The 22,804-nt window shown below is 42.5% G+C and overlaps 1 protein-coding gene across 6 annotated transcripts in view; it reads left to right on the plus strand.

Annotated features, from left to right (window-relative positions):
- Positions 1 to 19,268, plus strand: part of LOC128688066 (vesicle-fusing ATPase 1-like) — a 273,716-nt gene extending 254,448 nt beyond the window's left edge. For all 6 annotated transcript variants that reach the window (XM_053775780.2, XM_070083811.1, XM_070083813.1 and 3 more), the window contains one exon: positions 18,897 to 19,268. The gene's annotated coding sequence lies outside the window, so the exon portion shown is untranslated. The remainder of the gene's footprint in view (positions 1 to 18,896) is intronic.
- Positions 19,269 to 22,804: the final 3,536 nt, after the last annotated feature.

The following is a 22,804-nucleotide window of genomic DNA, read 5'->3' on the forward strand; positions in this document are numbered from 1 at the left end:
TTGAAGAAAGCCCAGAGGGGTGTGTATAATATATGCTTGTACATGCATGTTTAGTGTGACCTAAGTGTAAGTAGAAGTAGCAAGACATACCTGAAATCTTACATGTTTATGAGACAGAAAAAAGACACCAGCAATCCTACCATCATGTAAATAATTACAGGCTTCCGTTTGACACTTGCTTGGCAGGACAGTAATACCTCCCTGGGCGGATGCTGTCTACCAACCTACTACCTAGGAGTGATATATTTCTCTTATGGAAAATAACCCCTCAAGGGAGAGTTATTGATGCTGTTGAGGGGCTTTTGATCCAAGGAATTGGACTTTTCCTCCCCCTTAAATCGAACCTGAATATGTCCCAGTCCCTAGGTGAACCCCTTGTATAATAACCATTTGCATAGTGTAGTTTTGAATACAGATCAAAAAATAAAACCAAGACACTCTCCCATCTTAACCCTTTGACTGTCGCAACCCCAAATCTTGAGGTGTCTCCTGGTGTCGAAAATTAAAAAAAAAAAAAAGTTATTTTTTCTTATGAAATGATAGAGAATCTTTTCCTGATGGTAATGACACCAAAAGAACAAAATTTGTTGGAAAACTTAAGGAATACGCTCTCATGAAGTTAGCGACCTTAGCGATATTTACGAATTGGTGATTTCACCCACTTTGAGCCCTATTTTCAGCTAATTCCATTGTTCCAGTCGACCAAACTCATAGCTATTTCTTTAGAACTCCAATTGTTCTATCGACTGAGTACAAGAAACTACCCAATAACGTGGTCAGAAATTTGCAATTTGGCCAATTTCACACAAATTAAAAAATATGCCAATTTCAAAATAGGGCCCAGAATGAACAATGAAGACATTCCTGGTTCTAAAATAACATTTTCTTTGTTTATCAGCCATGTCTCCAGGCCCCTCCAATATTACTCTTGCTTTCTATTTTGAATTTTTATTCAAAAGAAAATAGATTTACTGTTATACAGACTACTGCATTATTGTAATAATTTTATAAATAATGTCAACCCATTCATGACTGTATATTAGAATGGCTAGTTGGACATTTATTGGACAGTGACATCATTTGTTTACTCTTGAACACTGGCAAAAATCAAACATTTCCCCTACTTTCAACTCCATTTCAAGGTTCTTTTCATAGTAAAACCAATCAAAATCATCTCTATTTCTATAATATGTTTTCCATTCTATCAAATGAGATCAAGAAAATGAAAATACAACCATAAATACTATACAAAAATAGACTTCAAATTTGGCATTTTAATTAAAAAAGAAACTGTCGGAGTTTTTTTTCTCATTATGCACTGCGTGCTGCAGGAGTTCTTTCTTATATGGTGCACACTGACCACACAGACCCATTCTCTCACATGTATGCCTACCAGCTTTCTCCTGCTTGATTTGAAGCCTCTAGAATTTTTGAGAATATATATGTCAAACACATTGGCTCGTAAGACATATATATATGACCGAAACAGTCAAAGGGTTAACAGTTGTTTTATGCTCGTAAAATGACCATATTCCAGATTGCCAACCACACTGTCCCATTTCTTAACAACCACTTCCACTCATACAACATCCAATTAATGTTTATAAAATATTACCTATCACCTTATGTCTATTACAGTGGACCCCCGGTTAACGATATTTTTTCACTCCATAAGTATGTTCAGGTGCCAGTACTGACCGAATTTGTTCCCATAAGGAATATTGTGAAGTAGATTAGTCCATTTCAGACCCCCAAACATACACGTACAAACGCACTTACATAAATACACTTACATAATTGGTCGCATTCGGAGGTAATCGTTATGCGGGGGTCCACTGTATTTGGGTAATAATAGACTACACCTTGGTAAATTTTGATTATTAACCCATTCATGGTTGTGACCTTCAAAATTACAAGTGCTAACAGTGTCAGTTTTTTTTAATTGTTGTCTGAAATGTTAGAGAATCTAATGATGCCAGAAATAGACAGTTTGATGGAAAACTTACAGAATTACGTAGGCACAAAGTTGATGGTCTGGGTGCAGTTTACCCATAGGCAATTTTGCCCACTTTGAGTCCTATTTTAAACCAATTCCTAGCTATTTTGCTAGTATGCCTTTCTGTTGGGGTTCCTTGATGTAAAGAAGCTCTTGATATAAGGAATTGGACCTTATAGTCTTCTTCTTCAGACCAAATCTATCTACCCCCTCTCCTCCCTCACCCTATCTTTCCTATTCCACCTCCTGTCCCATACCACTTTTCCCCTTCCCTCCCCTCTCTTCTTCCTTTCTTTCCTACATTTGGCCTTTGGGGATCTCTTTTTGGAAATTATAGCTCCTGGGTTGAAAGAAAATTGTCCATCCCATTCTTTTGAGGCCCTCGGTGACGGTGTTTGCCGAGGAATCTGGATCATCTAGTGATGTGCTGATCTCATCTTCCTCCCTCCCCAGTGCCCAGAGGGTGCCTTTAGGTGTCCTCAAGGTGACAGGTGTATCTCAGGAAGCTGCCTGTTAGATCTGGGAGGTGGTGGCCAAAGGGGGAGACCAATGGCATCACCTTGTCAACTTGGTCAGTCTCTTTAGCCCTTTGTACTTCCTCACATTTATCAGTGATCTCCCCAGTGCATCTCGTCTCCTTGAACCTGTTCTGTTCACAGAAGAACCAACTTTTGTCATCTCTCATTCAACTCCAACTAAGCATAAGGATTGGTTTGCCCAAAATGCATTGCATATTAGTGGCTTTCTTTTGTGCCTACGAATGTTTTATCACATGGAAACTTCATTGTTGGTATTGCATAAAAAATATAAATTGTATTGACTGACACAACAGATTACAAATATCATTTTTTTTTTTTTTAACAAACTGGACATATCCCACCGAGGCAGAGTGACTTGAAAAATGAAAGTTTCTCTTTTTAAATTTAGTAATGTATACAGGAGAAGGGGTTACTAGCCCCTTGCTCCCAGCATTTTAGTCACCTCCCATGACACGCATGGCTTACGGAGGAAGAATTCTGTTCCACTTCCCCGTGGAGATAAAAGGAAATGAACAAGAACTTTTAAGAAAATTGATGAAAACCCAGAGGGGTGTGTATATATATGTTTGTACATGCATATGTAGTGTGACCTAAGTGTAAGTAGAAGTAGCAAGATGTACCTGAAACCTTGCATGTATATGAGACAGAAAAAAGACCCCAGCAATCCTGTTATCATCATGTAAAACAATTACACGAACCATCTGACTTGCGACCAAGCTTGGTTCTGACCAACCGGTCGTAAGTCAAAATGGACGTAAGTCAAACCTTTGAAAATTGCCGACATACTGGGTAGGGCATAATGTCAAACCTTTCCTATATAAACTACCTACATAGTACTGTAATGTAATGTACAATCATTATTTCATTCTTTTTACCATAATTTACTTCTATTGTTAAATTTTAATTATTTATGTACTGTATATAATGTATAAGAACATAAGAAAGAAGGAACACTGCAACAGGCCTACTGACCCATGCGGAGCAGGTCCATGTCCCCCCCCCGGATTAGACCTATGACCCCCCCTCTTCAAGGGGGGCTCCTTGGCGTGGTGAAGAGGCTCTTGGTCTGAGGAATTAGCCCTGTCGGTCTTCTTCCTCAGACCGACCCTAATTACCCCTCATTCTCCCCTCCCCTATCCCATCCTCCCCATCCTCCCCTTTTTCCATTCCTCCTCCTCCTCCCCACCCCTCCCTTTTGCCCTTCCTCTTTTTGGCCTTTGGGATTTCTCCCACAGGCGCGCTAGTTCCTAGGTAGGGGAAAGGACACCGGGGTCCATCCCATTCCATTGAGGTTCTTGGCGGTGGCGTAGTTTGCCGTGGAATCTGGATTGCCTGGGGATGTCCCGATCCCTCTCCGGTATCCCGGAGTAGCTTTGGGTATCTTTCGGGTGACGGGTGTATCTCTGGAAGCCACCTTTCGGATTCCGGGGGTGGTGGCCGAAGGAGGTATGCTTTGTGGCAGATATCCGGCCGCCCTCTCTTTTGTCCACCGAGGTAGCTCGGCAGATGTGAGGTTGCTATCCCGGATTGCTGGTTTACTGGCATGAAGGGTAGGGTATGGCACGGGTTCCATGCTGCATCTACGCTACTAGCGGTGTTGAGGTCCTCTTGGGCGCGGAGGGAGATTTCCGGCCCTTTCATTCCTCCTGGGAACTATTTCTCCCCGCTCCCCCCTTTTTTTATTCTTTTTTTTATTTTTATTTTCTTTTCTTCTTTCTTTTTTTTTCTTAAAAACAAAAAGCAAAGGAGTAACCTAACCATGGCAGCCCTAGTCCATGAACCCACTACCCCCAGGCCCCTTCTTGATACCGCACCCCATTCTGACCCTGCCTTGTGTTTAGACCACTCTTCGGACACTCCTGATGCCCCTGTATCTCTTGCTGGTGCTGTTTCCTCACCCGCTTCAGGTACCGGGGCTTCGACTGACTCCTTCGATTTGTCTGAACTCCGCTCTCCTTTGACTATGCTTCCGGCTTCTCCCTCTGCAGTACGGCAATTTTCGAATCGCCCACCCATTTCACGCCGGACCAACTCCGGTCCTACTCCTAAATGCCAACGTCAATCTCCTGATGATGCTCCTTCGTTACCTTCCCATTCTACTCGGAAAAGACCGACATGTCAAGCACTCCCTCTCCACGCTCAGTTTCGGACCACACAATGGACTAAATTCTTTACTTTAAGACCGACTTCTTCTTCTGCCTACCTTTCTGACCATAGTATTGGCAAAGCGCTCCTGCGTCATGTTGGCAGAGATATTTCATTTCATGCTCTCAAGAGCGGTACGCGCATCATCACTGTCCAGAATGCTACCCAAGCTCATGATCTTTCTCTCCTTTCGAATATCGATACTACTCCTATCACTATTGAAAAACATCTTTCTCTCAATTCTTGTAGTGGTACTGTCATTCTGCCCCATACCATAGTCCAACAGAATTTCCAGTCATGTGGCAATGACATTTTTGAACAGCTGGAACTCCAGGATCTCCCAATCCTCAAAGTAGACACTTATGTCCTTCCTGCCCGGGGGCGGAGACGTTACCCTTGCAATGTGGCTCGTTTAACTTTTGACAGCCGTGAACTCCCATCCTCTGTATATGTCGCGGGACATCGGTTACAAGTTCGAAAGGTAATACCTACACCGCAACAATGTAGAAATTGCTGGCGTTTTGGTCACCCAGCGAAATATTGCAGATCTATGGCCGAATGCCCAGTCTGTGGTGCCGACGACCATTCTAATACATCTTGCAGTCAACCTCCATCTTGCCTTAATTGTAATGAAGCTCACCCTTCGTACTCCCGCCGTTGCCAGGTCTACTTAAATGAACGTGAAATCCGTTGCCTCAAAGAGGCAGAAGGTCTCCCTTATGCTATGGCAGTTACTCATCTCCGCCTCCAAGGGAGACTACCCCGTGTTTCTTATTCTCGTGTTTCCAAACATCCCCCCACTTCTGGGGTCCCATCTTCTGCAACCTCCTCTGTTGTTACCCCTCCCATAGCCACTACGGCATCTAATCCTTTTGCTGTCCTTGGCTCTGATGTCCCAACTACAACTCAGTCTGTTCTCACATCTTCGTGTCCTTCCTCACAAGCCCCAGTATCGACAAGACCTCGTACAACACCTAATACCAATCGCTCCTCTACTCAGAAGTCCAAAAAATCCACATTGCTCAAATCTCCTTTGCCCCTTCCTTCCCTTCTTCCACCTCCACACTTTACCTTTCCAGTCTCTGTACCTAGTTCTTCCCCTCTCTCTGGCTCTATTACAAGTGTGGAGATTCACCCTCCTCCTCGTACTATGCCTTCCACCCCCGTCCCCTCCCAAGTTTCTCCCTCTTCTGCCACCTCCCAGGTTTCTGCCTCTTCTGTCCCCCCCTACACTTCATCTCCAGTCCCTTACACTCTTCCCTCCCCCTCTACTTTGGTACAGTCCATTACTGTCCCAATCTTTACTCACCCTCCTCCTTCTATCTCCAATATGGTCTCCCATACATCTTTGAATTCAGAAACACTTGAACCCATTTCAGAATATATTGCAGAGACTAAACCTTCAATGGACACTGATTCACTTCCTGTTCCTTCTCTTCCCTCTCCTCCATCTTCACAACCCCATTCTTCGCAACGCTCCGTTCCTTCACTACTTGAACGTCTTGCAATGCCACCACACGTTGACTTTTCTAACCCCTCTAGTCCGTAGGTGCCTTTACCTACAGATTCCTGATATTTTCTTCATCGCCAATCATGGCCTATTTACAGTGGAATATCCGCGGCCTCAGGGGTAATCGGGGTGAGCTTCAGATGTTGCTTTCCAGGTTTTCCCCTGTTGGTGCTTGCTTACAAGAACCAAAATTACACTCGGCTGTTTTCCAACCTATCTCAGGCTATAATTTATTGTATTCTTCGGATCCTTTCTCAGATGGGACCTTTAATGAAAGTGCCCTTCTTCTACGCAATGATATTCCGTACTGTCAACTATTTGTCCATACCTCGCTGCATTACACTGCAGCCCGTATCCACTTGAATAAGTGGTTTACAATATGTTCTTTATATCTCTCTCCTTCTCGAGCATTTTCTATCCCAGACTTTGCCTTTCTTGTTTCATCCTTACCACCACCACTTCTGTTACTTGGTGATTTTAATGCCCACCATTTCCTCTGGGGGGGTCTCATTGTGACTCATGTGGCATTCAGTTGGAGGCTTTTCTCGCCTCTCATCCCCTCCATGTTTTAAATACGGGTACTCCCACCCATTTTGATCCTCATACTCATACTCTCTCTCTTGCATCGATCTATCAGTCTGCTCTTCCTCCACTGCACTAGACTTCACCTGGTCTGTTCTACCAGACTTACATGACAGCGATCATTTTCCGATCATTCTTACTTCTCCTTCCTATTCACCACCTTTCCGTAGCCCTCGCTGGCAATTTGATCGGGCAAATTGGGATCTTTACTCACACCTCACTGCTTTTAGTGAGGTTCCTTCTTCATCCTCCATTGATGAGCTCCTACACATCTTCTCGACATCAGTTTATACCGCAGCTTCTCATTCTATACCCCAAACCTCAGGCAGGCATTCTCAGAAGTGCGTGCCTTGGTGGTCTCCTGCTTGTGCTCGTACAGTACATTTGAAACGTGCTGCATGGGGCAGGTACCGGTACAATAGAACCGCTGAGAGACTTCTTGATTTTAAGCAGAAGCCTGCGATCGCTCGCCGTGTCATCCGTGAAGCTAAACGCACTTGTTGGCGAGACTATGTTTCCACCATCACCTCTGCTTCTTCTATGAGTGCAGTCTGGAAAAAAGTGAGGAAATTGAGTGGTAAATACTCTCCTGACCCGGCTCCTGTTCTACGGGTCGCTGGTGTTGATGTAGCAAACCCTCTCGACGTTGCCATTGAACTTGGCACACATCTGGTCCGTATTTCCTGAGGGCTCCATCTATGCCCCTCGTTTCTTTCCTCAAAGTCTGCCAGAGAGTTAGTACCCTTGGACTTTTCTTCTCTCAGAGAAGAACAGTATAATGTGCCTTTTACACTTCAAGAACTGGAGGCAACGCTCTCAGCTTGCCGATCATCGGCAGCTGGGCCTGACGACATTCATATTCGTATGTTACAACATTTACATCGGTCAGCCCTTGTAGTCCTCTTACACCTCTTCATTCTTATTTGGGCACAAGGAGTTGAGGTGGTTCGGACATGTAGAGAGAATGGAGCGAAACAGAATGACTTCAAGAGTGTATCAGTCTGTAGTGGAAGGAAGGCGGGGTAGGGGTCGGCCTAGGAAAGGTTGGAGGGAGGGGGTAAAGGAGGTTTTGTGTGCGAGGGGCTTGGACTTCCAGCAGGCATGCATGAGCGTGTTTGATAGGAGTGAATGGAGACAAATGGTTTTTAATACTTGACGTGCTGTTGGAGTGTGAGCAAAGTAACATTTATGAAGGGATTCAGGGAAACCGGCAGGCCGGACTTGAGTCCTGGAGATGGGAAGTACAGTGCCTGCACTCTGAACGAGGGGTGTTAATGTTGCAGTTTAAAAACTGTAGTGTAAAGCACCCTTCTGGCAAGACAGTGATGGAGTGAATGATGGTGAAAGTTTTTCTTTTTCGGGCCACCCTGCCTTGGTGGGAATCGGCCAGTGTGATAATAAAATAAAAAATAAAAGGAGTTCTTCCCCAGCTGTGGAAATCTGCCATTGTTCTCCCTTTCCGCAAACCGGGTACTACAGGACATGATGCCTCCCACTATCGCCCCATCGCTCTTACTAGTGCAGTTTGCAAAGTGATGGAACGCCTCGTAAATCGACGTTTAATGTGGTATTTAGAGACTCACAACAGTCTCTCCGCTAGTCAATATGGCTTTCGTAAGGGTTGTTCTACCATAGACCCCTTACTACGCTTGGATACATATGTTCGTAATGCCTTTGCGAATAATCACTCAGTTATTGCCATATTTTTTGACCTTGAGAAGGCATATGACACAACTTGGAGGTATAATATTTTGGCCCAGGCCCATTCCTTAGGCCTCCGAGGCAATCTACCATCCTTCCTTACGAACTTTTTAACTGACAGACATTTCCGTGTTCGAGTCAATAATGTTCTTTCCCCGGACTTCGTCCAAGCTGAAGGTGTCCCTCAGGGATGTGTTCTAAGCACAACACTTTTTCTCCTTGCTATAAATGATTTAGCCTCTGTTCTTCCACCCAATATTTGTTCATCACTCTACGTTGATGACTTCGCTATTGCTTGTGCAGGCGCTGACTGTCACCTTATTGCAGTTTCTCTTCAGCATGCGGTCGACCGTGTTTCCACTTGGGCCACCACGCATGGGTTTAAATTTTCAAGTACCAAAACTCACCAAATTACTTTCACTAGACGCTCTGTTATCTCCGATCATCCTTTGTATCTCTATGGCTCCCGTATCCCCGAACGTGATACAGTCAGGTTTCTAGGCCTTCTCTTTGACCGTCGGTTATCCTGGAAACCTCACATTACCTCTCTGAAGGCAACTTGTCACAGCCGGCTAAACCTTCTTAAAACCTTGCTCATCTTTCCTGGGGAGCTGATCGTCGAACTCTGCTTCACCTACATTCAGCCCTTGTTTTATCAAAACTCGATTATGGTGACCAGATTTATTCCGCGGCCTCTCCTGCTACTCTCTCTAGCCTTAACTCTATCCATCACCAAGGCTTACATTTGTGCCTTGGTGCTTTTCGCTCTTCCCCTGTTGAGAGCCTCTATACAGAAGCAAATGTTCCATCCTTGTCTGATCGCTGTGATGCCCATTGCCTTCGCTACTATGTACGCTCTCACGATCTACACAATCCTTCCATTTATAGAATGGTCACCGATATTAGTAGACATTCTTTATTCGTTCGCCACCCCTATTTGCTCCGTCCCTTTTCTCTTCGCCTATATTCACTCTTGTCTTCCCTTCAGTTACCACCTTTATATGTTCATGTAGCATCTCACTTTTCCCTACCCCCCTGGGAAGTTCCAGCTGTTCGGGGCTGTTCTTTCTCACTCCCTTGCTCGAAAGCTCAACTGCCTACGGTGGCTTCCCGCTCTCTTTTTCTTGATCACTTCCACTCCCATTCTCATGCCACCGCTGTGTACACAGATGGCTCTAAGTCTTCAGACGGCGTCGGATTCGCAGCAGTGTTTCCGGACAGCGTCATGCGGGGGCATTTACTATCTTCAGCTAGCATTTTTACTGCTGAACTGTATGCCATTCTTGCAGCACTTATTCGTATCGCATCTATGCCTGTGTCATCATTTGTAGTAGTCTCAGACTCCCTTAGTGCTCTACAGGCTATACGAAAATTTGATATATCTCATCCCCTAGTTCTCCATATCCAACTTTGGGTACGCCGTATCTCTACCAAACATAAAGATATTGTTTTTTGTTGGGTCCCTGGTCATGTCGACGTACAGGGCAATGAACAGGCAGACACTGCTGCGCGGACAGCAGTGCATGACCTACCAATTTCCTATCGAGGTGTTCCATTTCTGGACTATTTTGCTGCAATAGCTACCCACCTTCGCACCCGTTGGCAACAACGTTGGTCAACTCTGCTCGGTAACAAACTTCATTCTATTAAACCGAGCATAGGTTACTGGCCGTCTTCTTGTCATCAGTGCCGAGGTTGGGAGACCACTCTCTCCCGCCTTCGCATTGGCCACACTCGTCTTACTCATGGGTATCTCATGGAGTGGCACCCTGTTCCTCTCTGTGAGCAGTGTCAAGTTCCAGTATCGATTAGCCACATTCTGTTAGACTGCCCTCTCTATCAACGAGCACGCAGAATTTACCTCCAACGTCGTCTTCGTTCTACTACTCTCTCTTTACCTTCCCTTCTTGCTGATGGACCCTCCTTTATTCCTGACTCTCTCATTGACTTCTTGACAACGACTGATTTACTCCACAAACTCTGATGATACTTTTCGCACTCCCCTCAGCCCTTTCTAGTTCAGTCTCTTGCTGCCCTTTACCCTTTCACCATCCACTCCCCCGCTGTTATCCGTAACCTATTACTCATCCATCTCCCTTATGCCACCTGATGCCCTCGCTTCCTTCCTGCCCTGCAGCGCTGTATAGCCCTTGTGGCTTAGCGCTTCTTTTTGATTATAATAATAATATGACCCCCTTCCCTGATCCTCTCCACTCAATGATGGAGCACTGCACCAGACCCAGCAGCACAAGCTAGTCAGGTCCAACTCATACCCACCCACACCCACTCATGTACAGTGGACCCCCGCATAACGATTTTAATCCGTGCAAGAGGGGTAATTGTTATGCGAAATAATCGGTATGCGAATGAATTTTCCCCATAAGAAATAATGGAAATAAAATTAATCCGTGCAAGACACCCAAAAGTATGAAAAAAAAAATTTTACCACGTGAAATATACATTTTCCCACACACAAAGAGAAGGATACATGCACAATAGTAGAGTAGTACATGCACAGTATATATTGTGCATGTACTAGTCTACTAAATGAAGAATAAATGACACTTACCTTTATTGAAGATGCAGCAATGACTGATGAGACACTGTGTCCTGGGAGTGCCTTTTCCTCCTGAGTACTGTAGGTCCTGTTTGGCATTTTCTTCCAGAACAGGCCTTATCACACTGTGTATGCCACTACGATTCTTAAATCTCTCAAACCAACCTTTGCTGGCTTTAAATTCACCAATATGAGCACTAGTTCCAGGCATTTTTCCCTGTTCACCTGGGTGTTAGTCGACTTGTGTGGGTTGCATCCTGGGAGACAAGATTAAGGACCCCAAAGGAAATAAGTTAGACAGTCTTCGATGACACTGACTTTTTTGGGTTATCCTGGGTGGCAAATCCTCTGGGGTTAATTGTTTCTTAGTATTCTCAATAAGCCACACCAACAACGGTGCTAAAGCAGCAGCAGCAGCTGAAGGTGGTACAGCAGCAACAGACGATGCTACAGCAGCAGCAGACGATGCTACAGCAGCAACAGACGATGTTACAGCAGCAGCAGACGATGCTACAGCAGCAGCAGCAGCTGACGGTGGTACAGCAGCAACAGACGATGCTACAGCAGCAACAGACGATGTTACAGCAGCAGCAGACGATGCTACAGCAGCAGCAGCAGCTGACAGTGCAGCAGCAGCAGCAGCTGACAGTGCAGCAGCAGCAGCAGCTGACAGTGCAGCAGCAGCAGCAGCTGACAGTGCAGCAGCAGCAGCAGCTGACAGTGCAGCAGCAGCAGCTGTACCACCAATAGTAGCGATGGTTGATTGGGGTTTATTATACAACCTGGCCAGCTCGGAGACACGCACTCCTCTTTCATACTTATCAATGATCTTTTTCTTCATCTCTATTGTAATTCTCACCCTTATTGCTGTAGGGTTGGCACTAGAAGCTTTCTTGGGGCCCATGGTCACTTATTTTCCACAAAAAGCACCGAAAACACTGTAATAATACGAAATATTCCGATTGTATGCTTGGATGTTACCGCGGAGGCTGGCTGGTAAACAATGCCACCGGCGGAACATGTGAGCGTGGCTCAGGCCGCACATTGGACGCGTCTCGGACGAAAATCGGTGAGCGGGTTTTTAAGCGGTATGTGAGGCAAAATTTTTGCGATTAAAGCAAGCGGTATGCGGATTAATCGCTATGTGATGCCATCGTTATGCGGGGGTCCACTGTATTTATCTAACCTATTTTTAAAACTACACAATGTTTTAGCCTGAATAACTGTACTCGGGAGTTTGTTCCACTCATCCACTACTCTATTACCAAACCAATGTTTTCCTATATCCTTCCAGAATCTGATTTTTTCCAACTTGAAACCATTGCTGCAAGTCCTGTCTTGGCTGCAAATTTTCAGCACGCTATTTACATCCCCTTTATTTATTCCTGTTTTCCATTTATACACCTCGATCATATCCCCCCTAATTCTACGCCTTTCGAGAGAGTGCAGATTCAGGGCCCTCAGTCTATCCTCATAGGGAAGATTTCTGATACTTGGGATCATATTTGTCATCCTCCTCTGTACATTTTCCAGAGCATTTATATCCATTCTGTAATACAGTGACCAGAACTGAGCAGCATAGTCTAAATGAGGTCTAACCAAGGATATATAGAGTTGAAGAATAACCTGAGGACTTCTATTATTTATACTTCTTGATATGAAGCCAAGAATTCTGTTAGCTTTATTGCGAATACTAATGCACTGTTGTCTTGGTTTTAGATTACTGCTAACCAGAACTCCTAAATCCTTTTTGCAATCAGTAGTATTAAGATCTACATTATTTAGTTTATATGTGGCATGGTTATTTACCTGTCCAACATTTAGAACTTTGCATTTGTCAATATTAAACTGCATCTGCCACTTCTCCGACCATTGCATCAGTCTATTCAAATCATCCTGGAGTGCTCTAGTGTCCTCATTAGAATGAATTGGACGGCCTATTTTGGTGTCATCAGCAAATTTGCTTATATCGCTATTTATTCCCTCATCTATGTTGTTTATGTGAATTGTGAACAACAACGGGCCCAACACTGACCCCTGAGGAACACCGCTTGTGATGTGCCCCATTCTGATTTCTCCCCATTTATGCAAACTCTCTGCTGTCTATTTGTCAGCCATGCCTTTACCCAGGAAAAATTTCTCCTCCTATTCCCTGTGCCTTAAATTTCCTCAACAGCCTCTGGTGTGGAACTCTATCAAAAGCCTTACTGAAGTCCATATACACAATATCATATTCATTAACATGATCTACCTCCTCAAACACCTTAGTGAAAAAAGTTAGTAAATTCGTAAGACAGGAACGCCCCTTTGTAAAACCGTGTTGAGATTCATTAACCCTTTGAGGGTTTTCGTCGTACTAGTACGTTTTACGAGTAGGGGTTTTTGACGTACTAGTACTCATAAATTCTAGCGGCCTCAAATCTAGTGGGAGAAAGCTGGTAGGCCTTCATATGAAAGAATGGGTCTATGTGGTCAGTGTGCACAGTCTAAAAAAAATCCTGCAGCACACAGTGCATAATGAGAAAAAAAAAACTTTGACCATTTTTTTTTAATAAATCAGCGACTTTGCAGTGTATTTTCGTATGGTATTTATTGTTGTATTCTAGTTTTCTTGGTCTCATTTTATAGAATGGAAGACATATTACAGAAATTGAGATGATTTTGACTGGTTTTACAAAGAAAGGTGCCTTGAAATTGAGCTCAAAGTAGCAGAAATGTTCGATTTTTACCAAACTTCAAAAGTAAACAAATCGTGCCAAGCGTGCAATACAAGTCAACTGGTGAGTCTAATATTCTTTCACAAGTGCACCAATAATATTTATACCATTTTTTACACTAATGCAGTAGTCTGCATAACAGTAAATCTTATATTTTTTGTGAAAATAAAAATTCAAAGTGGAAAGCAAAAGAATATAAGAGGGGACTTGAGACATGACTAATGACTAGAGGAAATGTCATTTTAGTGCCAGGAATGTCTTTCTTGTTTATTCTGGACCCTATTCCGAAATTGGCATCTTTTGAAATTTGTGTGAAATTGGCAAAATTGCTAAATTCTGACCACTGTACTGGATAGTTGAATTTCATAAATGAGTGGTTTCTTGCATCCATTCGATAGAAAAAATGGAGTTCTAGCGAAATATTCATGTTTTTTGTCGACTAGTACAGTGAAATTGGCCGAAAATGGGGCTCAAAGTGGGCAAAATCGCCGATGCGTAAACATCGCCGAGACCGCTAACTTTGCAAGAGCATAATTTCGTAAGTTTTCTATCAAATTTCAAACTTTTGGTGTCTTTATGATCGGGAAAAGATTCTCTATCTTTTCATAAGAGAAAATAATTTTTCTTTTTTTTTTAAATTTGGCCGACCCTGAGAACGAGTTTCGGAGAGGGCCTGTCGACCCTCAAAGGGTTAATCAATCTGTGCCTGTCAAGATGGCTACGAATTGCTTCGGCAATTATTGATTCCATAAATTTTCCCACTATGGAGGTAAGGCTTATTGGTCTATAGTTCGAAGCCAAGGACCTGTCACCCGCCTTGTAAATAGGTATTACATTTGCCATTTTCCACTTATCAGGCACTATGCCACTTTGTAGTGATATGTTAAAAAGATTAGCCAAAGGTATGCTAAGTTCCTCTTTACATTCCGTTAACACCCTTGCAAACAGTTCATCAGGACCTGGGGATTTGTTAGGTTTTAGTTTCTCTATTTGTCTGAGGACCATGTCACTAGTTACCGCAGTCGTACATAGTTTATTATCATCCTGTTCTACATAATCTATTATTTCAGGTATTTTCCTGGGTGAAAACTGAGAGGAAGTAGGTATTTAGAATTTCACACACATCCTTATCACTGTCAGTGATCTGACCAGAGTTACTCTTAAGTGGGCCAATCCTGTCCCTAATCTTACTTCTGTATACCTGAAATAACCCTTTTGGGTTAGTCTTTGAATCCCTTGCGACCTTAGCCTCATAATCCCTTATTGCTCTTCTTATTCTTTTCTTTATTTCTCTCTTTAACCCTTTGACTGTTTCCGACGTATAAATACGTCTTACGAGCCAATGTTTCTGACGTATTTATACGCATAAATTCTAGCAGCTTCAAATCAAGCAGGAGAAAGCTGGTAGGCCCACATGTGAGAGAATGGGTCTCCATGGTCAGTGTGCACCATATAAAAAAAATCGGGGAGCCAGTGGTGCATTGTGGGAATGCCATTTCAGTTGTCATTTTTCAGCATGTCTAGCGGTAAGAAATATGTGATTCCCCAGCAAATCTGGGACTCTTCTCTTCCCAAGTGATGCTCTAACACAGATGGAAGTGTCAGTGAAGATCAATTTCATGATTTGGAGGAGTTTGAGACCAAAAGCAATGGAGGAGGAGGAGGGGGAGGAGGGGAGGAAGAGGAGGAGGAGGAGGAGGAGAAGGAGGGAAGGAAGAGGAGGAGGAGGAGGAGGAGGAGGAGGAGGAGGAGGAGGAGGAGAAGAGGAGGAGGAGGAGGAGGAAGAAGAAGATGTAATAATATTGTTCCCTTGAAGCAAGAAAAAAAAAAGTCCACCCCATGACAGTGACAAGATAAGGGGAGATAACATCTGATAAGAGCTGACTTTGATGAGGGTAAAGGAGGGTAATATTACATGACCATTGCCCTCCCTTTGTTTTTGCTGGTACACAAACATTTCTGTCTGTCTATTTGTCTGTCTGTCAAGCTCCCTGTCTGTCCATCTAGCTCTCTGTCTCAGAGAGAGCCACAAGACTGTGTCATCACGTTTACTCACATCTTCAAGCAGAGTATAGCACTTTGTCTGGATTTCTTGGGTTATCCTAGGTAATTTACACTATGTATACTTGTATTTATGTGTACCTGTGAGACAGAGATAGGCAGACAGATAGAAAGAGAGACAGATTGAAAGATATAAAATGAGGGAGAAAGATAATTAGATAGAATGGAGGAGGGGAAGCAGCATCCGACCCCATTGTTTTGACAGGCGGTAGGGTAGTGACTAATGACACAATATGTCACTTTGACAGCTGCCGACTCCTGACTCAAAACAATTATAAGCCACACACTCGCACACAAGGAGGAGGAGGAGGAGGAAGAAGAAGAAGAGGAGGAAGAAGAAGAAGAGGAGGAAGAAGAAGAGGAGGAGGAAGAAGAAGAAGAGGAGGAAGAGGAGGAGGAAGAGGAGGAGGAAGAGGAGGAGGAAGAGGAAGAGGAGGAGGAAGAGGAGGAGGAAGAGGAGGAGGAAGAGGAGGAGGAAGAGGAGGAGGAAGAGGAGGAGGAAGAGGAAGAGGAGGAAGAGGAAGAGGAAGAGGAAGAAGAAGAAGAATTGTTTGTTTGTTTTTGTAAACAAGTTTTGTAAACAATATATTGATAATTATGTTTGTGTGCTTGTTGTGTTGTATACAACGAGTGTATATATATACATTGCACCTTACTTTGGTCTCATAGGCCACATAAGTTATGTGAAAAAATAAAATAGTGAAAAAAACAAAAAACCTTCAATTACAAGTAAACTAAAGTTTACCGGGTGAGCGGCAGTCGCCGCTGTTGCCATACGCGGCTCATTTTCTGCAAACTTCATGGCTCTATATCTCGGTAAGTACCGATGGCAAAAATTTTTTTTTTGGACTAAAACACTCAGAAAAATAATCTTAACATTTTCATAAGAAAAAATAATTTTTTTTTTTTTTGAATATTTGGCGACATAGAATGACAGTTTCAGAGAGGGACCTGAAACAGTCAAAGGGTTAATTGAACATATTGATTTCTTAACTGCCCATCACCTCTTTTGATACGCCTATATGTGCCTCTCTTTTGACCTATGAGATGTTTTAATCTATTGTTCATCCATTTGGGATCATTTTTGTTAGATCTAATTTCCCTACTCGGAGCAAAAGTTGTCTGGGCAGCTAGAACTATGCTCCGAAAAACGTCATATTGGCAACCAAGATCACCTACCTGACCCATAGTCAGGACATCCCAGTTTAGCCCACCCAGGTAATTTTTCAGTCCCATGAAGTCGGCCAAGCAAAAATCTGGGACAGATTTGATTGCAGTTATCTGGGTAATTCCATGATATATTAAAACTAAGTGATTTGTGATCACTTTCCCCAAGCTTATTAATTAGTGAATCTTTGTTGGCAAGAACCAAGTCAAGCAGATTGTTTCGTCTAGTTGGTTCTGCCACAACCTGTTCTAAAAAGCAATCCTGAACAGTATCAAGAAAGTCACTAGACTCAAGATTTCCTGTCATATTGTTCCAATCAATTTGTCTAAAGTTAAAATCTCCCATTATCACAATATTTTCATATCTACTGGTAGTGAACTGTATTGTAAATTTTATATCGCATACAGTATCATATGTTACTGTTATCTTTATGTATTGTCGACACAGTGGAATGGGAGAATTCCACTGATAGTTTCATCCTGCCAGAATGTAGTATAACCTATACCCTAAGTAAAGAGAAACAACTCAGGAACATGTGTAATACGTATCCGGCTGGCTGGCCGGGTGGGTGGGTGGGAGGGTAGCTGGTTGGCTGACTGGCTGACTAAATGTGGCTCTCTCTCTCTCTCTGTATATGTATATAGTATAAATTACCTAGGATAACCCAAAAAATCCAGACAGAGTGCTATACAGTGGATCTGTGCTCCAGTGCCCTAAATTAATAATAATATTAATAATAATTTATTATTATTACAATAATACATATGTACTACTACTAATAATATTATTATTAAACTGTAATGTAACAATCATGTCCACTCATTACTTAAAATATCTGTAGTCTTAATGTAGAGTAAGAGGTGAATAAACAAGATTAAATAAGAGAGAATGAGAGTGTAAAAGGTTGGCGAGTTATGTAAACAAACGCTGTTGTTGTTGTTGTTACCAGCCTGGACGCGAATGGTTTCTGTTTACTCTGTCAAGCCGACCAGAAAAACATCTCATACTTGTTAATTTATATGTTATGTAGCATGTTTATTATATAATTTTGAAAAGAAATCATAGATGGATTAAGTCAAATGTCTATATTAACGTTTTATACACATTTAATGCGCCTCCGTGATTATTGTTGTGTTATTATCATTATTAATATGGCATCTTCAAGACCAATTACACTCTTAATGAGTGGCTCTGAGACAGACAAGCAGACAGAAAGACACACAGGTAGACAGAAAGACACACAGGTAGACAGGAAGATGCACAAGTAGACAGAAAGTCACTCACAGGTAGGCATAAAGACAGACACACAAGTAGACAGACAGACACACAGGTAGACAGACAAACAGATGCACAGAGATACAGACAGACACATTACAGGCAGACAGATCCAGACAGGTTTATGTGCAGCAGTGAAAACAAATAGAGAGTTGGAGAGTAAGAGCCTTGCTTGCCACAATCTCCAGTGCAAGATTCAGACTTCATCTTAGGGGCCATGGTGAAATTTACTGTCCAGTTAGTACAGTTAATACAGTATGGTGCTGCTGATAGGGCAGGGTTACTCAAACTGATGCTGCCTGTATGGCGCATTGCCGCGGTGAGTATTGTCAAATATTTCACAGCCGTGTGCATCAGCCGGCCCAGCCCAGCTGCCAGATGCACGGTCGTAAGTCGAGTGGACGTATGTCGAGCAGGTCGTAAGTAGGATGGTAGGTGTACAAGTTCCTGTTTCACACTCACTTGGCAGGACAGTAGTACCTCCCTGGGTGGTTGCTGTCTACCAACCTACTACCTGCAACAAATATCACTTATATACAGCAAATGTAGAAACATCACAGTACATTATATGTAATTTATAAAAAATACAATGTAATTTATAGTTGACTTAATAAAGAGTATAATCTAGTTTGTCTCTACTTGCAGACTGCAACAATCCCTCAACTGCCTTTCAAAGGAAGCTAAACAAATTCCTCCAGGCAGATCCTGACCAACCAGGCTGTGATTCTTACTTTGGACATCATACTGCTAGCTAGCACTAGTTTCCTGACTGTTGAGGCCATCAACAAGGTCTGGTCATGGATTGGAGTGCCTGGGGTGGTGACCCTTGGAACTATCAACCGGTAAACTGAGGTTAACAGGTATAGTTGCTTGTTGGAAGGGATGTAGAAGTGACAGCAAGTCCAGACAACTGATCACACAGTAATAATTTTTTCTAATTATCTGGATGTTTTGTTAAAAATGTATCACCATATTATATATTGATGCTCTGCTATATTAAATATTTGTATTAGCAGCCTTTGTGTTTTTATTAATACTGTATATTTCTCAAAAGTGGTCCTGCTGAATTGCATCAGATTCAATACCATATGTGGAGAGAAATGGTATAAAACACCAACATAATGGATGGAGGTACAAATGCAGTATAATGCAGTCCTTTATTGACAATATTTCAGCCACACAGAGCCTTTATCAAGCCACAAACAGATCTACCTAGGGAGAGAATCTGTGTGTGTGTGTGTGTGTGTGTGTGTGTGTGTGTGTGTGTGTGTGTGTGTGTGTGTGTGTGTGTGTGTGTGTGTGTGTGTGTGTGTGTGTGTACTCACCTATTTGTGGTTGCAGGAGTCGAGTAATAGCTCCTTGCCCCGCCTCTTTACTTATTGCTTCTAGGTCCTCTCCCTGCTCCATGAGCTTCATCACACCTCATCTTAAAACTATGTATGGCTCCTGCCTCCACTATGTCACTTGCCAGACTATTCCACTTCCTACAACTCTATGACTAAAGAAATACTTCCTAACATCCCTTTAACTCATCTGAGTCTTCAACTTCCAATTGTGACCCCTTGTTTCTGTGTCCCATCTCTGGAACTTCCTGTCTCTGTCCACCTTGCCAATTCCTTGCAATATTTTGTATGTTATTATCATGTCGCCTCTAACCCTCCTGTCTTTCAGTGTCGTCAGGTCGATTTCCCTTAACCTTTCTTTGTAGGCACACAATTTATACACGGAGTCTTTGAGTGGCTGGGCCCACTCAGGGCACATGGACACGTTCAGAACAAAAGCCTTTAGACGAGTTTTTCGGCATTGGTAGAGCCAATATTTTGATGTCAAAGAGAACCATTAATCGATTTTGGCGTTAGACGATGCCGCCGTTAGTTGAGGGTCCACTGTACAGTGGGCTCTCAGGTAACGGCGGCATCGGTTAATGCCAAAATTAGATAGTGGCACGTTTTTGCATCAAAATATTGGCTTGGCTAACACCCAAGAACTCGGTTGAAGGCATTCGTCCCAAACGTGTCCGCATGGTCTGAGCCCATGTAAAGCCAGTGTGCCATTGTTTACAAGCCAGTAGGATGATTCCTCGCATACATGTGATATATTTTGTATTATTCCATTGTTTTTAGTGCTTGTAACTGCTAAATAAGCCACCATGGGCCCAAAGAAAGCTTCTAGTGCCAGCTCTATGGTAAAGGGGGAAAGAAGCACAATAGAATTCAAGAAAAAACTCGTAGCAGAGTACCAAAGTGGAGAAGGAAGAGAGAGGGGTGGATGTGCCTTCCGCAGTGATTCAGTGATTCTATGATATGTACGATACTAAAGCAACAGGTATCGATAAAGGCTATAGTGCCAGCCAGCGATAAAGTGTAGAATTAAGAGTATAGCAAGTAAGTTAAGCAAGTAAGTGATAGAAACACAACACGAAAGTAACTCTGGAATGTGTATAGGGCTGCTGAATGTATGCCGCCCTGCTATGTATCTTCCACCACCCTAAACCTCTGCCAGCATCTCCTCCATCAAACTAACTAATTAAACTAACATCTCCTCCAGGGTGAGTGTAAATATAAAGGAGTAAGTATAAATGTAAATGTAAGTGTAAATATAAAAGTGTAAGTACAGTATAAAAGTAAATATAAGTGTAAATATAAAAAGACCCCAATGGAAATACGTAAGTCGCTAACTTTTTTGGGTTATCCTAAGTACTTTACACATATGCTGCTATGTATGATAATCTATGTACTTAACTGTATTTGTGTATACTTGAACAAACTTATTTATAAATGAAAATGTAAATATTTCTTATATATGAATTAAAATGTAAATATTTCATATTTATAAATTACATACATTGTTAAAGTGTGATAGTGTTGGTGGGTTCTGCTGGTGCCTCCACCACCACTATGTACGGCTTCTCTCAGAGGCCCTTATAAACCCAGCAATAACACTTCCATCACTTTACTCCTCTCATACATTATGACTTATTTTATTCTATTGAAGCATAATAAACTCGTCTCCCTCTTCCCTCCCACCTGTCTTCCATACACCAACAGAGTTGAATAACTATAGGCCAATATCCAATTTACACCCTCTCTCAAAAATTTTCGAAAAATTAATTCATAAACGAATCTACTCCTACCTCATCTCCCAAAACATTCTTAACCCCTGCCAATTTGGATTCAGGCCTAATAAAAATACTAATGATGCTATTATACACATGCTAGAACATATATACACTGCAATAGAGAAAAAAGAAGCCCCACTGGGGATCTTCATTGACTTACGTAAAGCTTTTGATACAGTTGACCATGACTTGCTCCACGTAAAATTGTCACACTATGGTATTAGAGGGCACTCCCTCAACTACCTCAAGTCTTACCTCAGCAACAGAAGCCAATATGTGTACGCAAATGGGGCAAGCTCTTCCGCACAACCAATGACAGTTGGTGTCCCACAGGGAAGTGTCCTTGGCCCTCTTCTCTTTCTCCTATACATAAATGACCTACCAAATGCTTCGCAATTACTCAAACCCACACTTTTTGCAGATGACACTACATACGTCTTCTCTCACCCGAGCCCAGTCACGCTAGCCAATACTGTAAACACCGAATTACAGAAAATATCTACCTGGATGAGGACTAACAAACTTACACTAAACATTGACAAAACCTACTTCATTCAGTTTGGTAACAGAGCTACAGATGTACCTCTTAACATAACGATAAACAGATCACCTATCACAAAGCTAACAGAGGGAAAATTCTTAGGAATCCACCTCGATAATAGACTCAAATTTCATACACATGTACAACAAATTTCTAAGAAAATTTCCAAGACTGTAGGCATACTATCGAAGATACGGTACTATGTTCCACAGTCAGCCCTCCTGGCCCTTTATCACTCTCTTATTTACCCCTATCTCACCTATGGAATTTGTGCATGGGGCTCAACAACAATTAACCATCTCAGACCACTAATTACCCAACAAAAGGCTGCAGTTAGAATGATAACAAATTCTCACTACAGGCAACACACTCCACCAATATTCAAAACACTCAACCTACTCACCATACAAAACATCCATACTTATTATTGCACCTATTACATACATAGAACACTTAACTCTGATATTAACCCTCCCCTCAAACATCTCCTTGCCAACCTCAACAGAACACATGACCATAACACAAGGCATCTTACGCTATGCAAAAACTCAATGCACATAAAAGGCCCTAAAATCTGGAATTCATTACCTGTAAATATAAAAGAAACACTACCTGTTTATAAATTCAAGTCTCTTCTCAAAGTTCACTTACTCACTCAAAACCAAATAAATACTGAATAACTGAACCTTATAAATTGTATATCCAAAATGTTACTCACAATTATATCACATAAATGTTAAACGTAGGACCCAATCTAACTTTGTTATTTTTTTAAATACACGTCCTCGAAAGGGTTGGAGAGAGGGGGTAAAGGAGGTTTTGTGGGTAAGGGGCTTGGACTTCCAGCAAGCGTGCGTGAGCGTGTTAGATAGGAGTGAATGGAGACGAATGGTA

Source organism: Cherax quadricarinatus, chromosome 10 (assembly GCF_038502225.1).
Source record: "Cherax quadricarinatus isolate ZL_2023a chromosome 10, ASM3850222v1, whole genome shotgun sequence".
Taxonomy (NCBI): domain Eukaryota; kingdom Metazoa; phylum Arthropoda; class Malacostraca; order Decapoda; family Parastacidae; genus Cherax; species Cherax quadricarinatus.